Source organism: Carex rostrata, chromosome 19 (genome assembly GCF_964058835.1).
Source record: "Carex rostrata chromosome 19, lpCarRost1.2, whole genome shotgun sequence".
NCBI classification, from domain to species: Eukaryota; Viridiplantae; Streptophyta; class Magnoliopsida; order Poales; family Cyperaceae; genus Carex; species Carex rostrata.
In genome coordinates, this window is record NC_135936.1 from 4,664,363 (window position 1) to 4,668,009 (window position 3,647).

At 36.4% G+C, this 3,647-nt stretch overlaps 1 long non-coding RNA gene across 1 annotated transcript; it reads right to left on the bottom strand.

Annotated features, from left to right (window-relative positions):
• Positions 1-930: 930 nt before the first annotated feature.
• On the bottom strand, positions 931-2,387 carry LOC144571438 (uncharacterized). Its single transcript, XR_013517510.1, has 3 exons — positions 2,195-2,387; positions 1,472-1,581; positions 931-1,150 (listed from the first exon to the last, which is right to left on the bottom strand). It is a non-coding gene; the product is annotated as an uncharacterized LOC144571438 (long non-coding RNA).
• Positions 2,388-3,647: the final 1,260 nt, after the last annotated feature.

Here is a 3,647-nt window from a genome sequence, read left to right on the forward strand (position 1 = left end):
TTTTATGTGTTTGTGAAGCACAGTCTTCCGAACTAATTTAGCATCAATTTATGCAGTAAAGAAACAAAACTTGTACTAATTTATACAATAATGATACTTTTCTACTTTGTCTGGAAATCTGGATAATTGGATATACTTAACTCAGGACTTTTTTTTTTTTTCCTAATGTATCTAATTAACGGGGGCGGAACCACTATTTTTTTTTTAAAAATTCTATTTATGTGTTTTGAAAAAAAAATATAAATGCTAAAAATACAAATATAATTATAAAATTAGGTTTTATTTCATTTTAATAAATATTTTGACCACACCACTGTTAATTATGACCATTCAAATTAAATTCAAATTAAGTCGAAGGCTCGAATAAATATCCTTTCTTTACAAGTCCAACACACAAATCTTTTGAAACAATTCAAATTAAGATATCAAAATGTTTGCTTGAAAAAATCAGACGCCTGATTTTATTCCAAAAAGCGAGCAATCCAGTTCGACATGTATGACGACACAAGTTCTGATGACAAAAAAAAAATAGAAAAAAAAAAGACATCATCCCTAGGAAACTCCGCACGCACATAGGGCCTGTTCGGCAAGCTATGGAATAGCAAGGGAATAGAGAAGAATAGAGGAATTGTGGAATTAAGAATTGGCCACTCTTCTTCTCTATTCCAATTACGTTCGGCAATCTCAACAATTGGAATAGTGGAAGAGAACATTCATTAAAATATAGAAATGATGGAAAATGACTCTCATGACCTTATTGAATTTTGATGTTATTATGAATTAAAATGTATGCAACTAATAACTTTTTGTTAAAAAATATTCAATAACAATAAAGTGATAAATAAATTTCTGTTAATAACAATATAGCCATGTAATTTTATGTAATAAAAAATAAAATTATAATCATGCAATTTTCATTAAAAAAATATGTAAACAAACTAACATTAAACATCAAATAACAATAAATATTAGATACAATAACATTAAACATCAACTAACATTAGATATTTACCCATTAATCCATATTGCCTATAGAACAGGTTGGTGTACCATCATTATAGCATGTTTTCTGATTTTGTTACAATTATATACTATGTCAGATAAATAACACAGAGAACAGGTCGGTGTTGCATGTAGCCTTGCGGGTTGCCTGTGACAAGGAGATTTACAGTGATGGTAAGAATGCGGTGCCTTAGGTGTGGGAAGTGTTATACAAAATCAAGGACACCTCTGAACCTTACTGGTTTAAACTGGTACAATTCAAAAGTTTCTCATGAGTTGTGCAAACAAACTACAATTCGACCCATCTATAATATAACATTTGCCATCTAATTGATATAGCAAACAATCAAATTAAACTGGTACTAAATTGCTTAAAGTCATATATGCAGTCCCTAAGAGGATAAAAAAATCAAATTACTAAACTGGTACTAATTGATATAGCAAACAATCAAATTTCACAGAACCTTACTGGTTTTATCTTTTCCTAAAGATTGGTGCAACAGAGAAGCTTCGAAAAATGTTCAGTTGGAATTGGTGACAGTATTCTTGGTCCCCTTTTTGTGCATATTGCACTTCAAACTGTTAAGAAAATAAATCCAATTTTTTTTTCTCATATATAAGTATGCAAATGTCTCAAGAAATTATGCAAATTTGCAAACCAAGGTCAATCTAATAATTGTACAGCTGAGGAACTATTTGACCTTAAATGAACATTTCTTTCATTCTTGGCCGACAATACAATACAAACTCCTCATGAAAAAAAGATAAATTAAAAATCTGTGATTAAGCTAGGTCAAATAGGAGACAACTCCTTGGGGCAAACAAGGTTCTTAACCAAGGCTAATTTACTAGCTAAACTAATATTGAGTGGACGAGGCAATAATTGAGAGGGAGTCGGACTCATTTTCAACAAGAAACTATTTTCAGGGATGAAGGAACTAAGAAAAGCCTACCGGAGCTGAATCACCAAAGAAAAAAAAAATACCTTACGCTTAGTTCAAATCGTATCAAAATACCTATACTACTGGTCTTTGAATTTGAATAAATGGGTCTGATTAGAAAGATTTATGCGGGGCGGTAATAAACCTAACTTTCAAGGCAGTAAAATAATTCAATCACCGGAGAAGAAAAATTTGTCCGAAGAAGACCGATATCATATGAAAAATAAAATCGAGTAGATTACTCTCCTAACCTTTAATTTGTTGTTTTCTTGAAGAATCACCGGAGATAGGCCAAGAAGAGGCGGAGCAGAAATTTGTTTCTCTCCTCTGGAAGTGTGCAACGAAGGAGAAGAAAGGGATTAAAAAATGAAAAAGAAGGGTCCAGGTCAGCAAAACAAGGGTAAAAGAGTCACAGACTATTCTCTATTCCAGCCCAATTCTTAATTCCAGCTCCCCCCTGTAATTGAAAAAGCTGGAAAAGTGCTCTATTCCGGGTCTTCTATTCCACTTCATTCTAACTCTGTTCGGCTGGAATTAAATCTTAATTCCGTTCAATTCCGCTATTCTACTAGTGCCGAACAGGCCCATAGGGAACTCCGTCTGAGGTAGAGTATTAACAATACCCTTAACGGGTATACCCTACCCTACCCGCCTGTGCCCGAGCCCGGGTATGGGTCGGGTACTCGGGTACTCGGGTACGCGGGTAAGGGCAAAAACCGAACCAGACCCGGTTTTTTTTATCAATACCCGACCATACCCTACCCGACTATACCCGTACCCGACTACCCGAGTATCCGTACCCGTATACCCGACCACTGTTCATGCCATTTCAAAATTCAAAATTTGTATTTTTTTCCCCCAAAAAAAATCAGAAAAAAACCAACAAAAAAATAAAAACAAAAAAAACCAGAAAAAAAAACAGCAAAAAAAAAATAAAAAAAAAATACCCGTACCCGCCTTACCCGTCAAGGGTACACGGGTAAGGGTATAGGACGGGTAGGGTATGGTTTTTGAAAATTATACCCGCCATACCCGTACCCGTATACCCTTGTACCTGAGTATACCCGTACCCGAGACGTACCCGTACCCGTCCCGGGTATACCCGGGGTACCCGTACCCGCCCGAGTATAAATACACTAGTCTGAGGTGATCAACAGAGAAATTCTGTCCGGAATATCAACTAGGTAATTTAAAGTCTGCCGTTTTGAGAGTCACAACACCAGTTTGATTGCTCCGCTCCGCCTCGCTTCCATTCCTTCTTGTATGTCTGGTTTACATCGTCTTGCTTCATTCAAGCAGATGACTCTGTTTAAGAGTTTTGCCGCTTGTTGCCTCGTCTGTCTATCTCCACTTGCCGGGTTTGACTGAGGGTGTTGTATATTCATTTTCATCTTCGTAGTATCTGCTATAACTATATATGTGAATAAGGTACGTGTTTTTATGGTTGTTGATGATGACGAGATTGCAAAGAGTTGCCTCCTTCCTCCTCTCTTTCTTCTTCTTCTTTTCCTTCTTCTTCTTCTACCTCTCTGAGCGGTGACTGTTTTGGACTGGTTGATTCAGTTCCCGGTCCGATTTGATTCAGTGCCATCTCGGCTGAGTGGTGACTGTCCCGGTCCGATTTGATTCAGTGTCCTCTTCTTCCTCCTCTCTAAGTGGTGACTGTCTCGATCCGGTTTGATTCAGTGTCTCTCGACTGTAAAT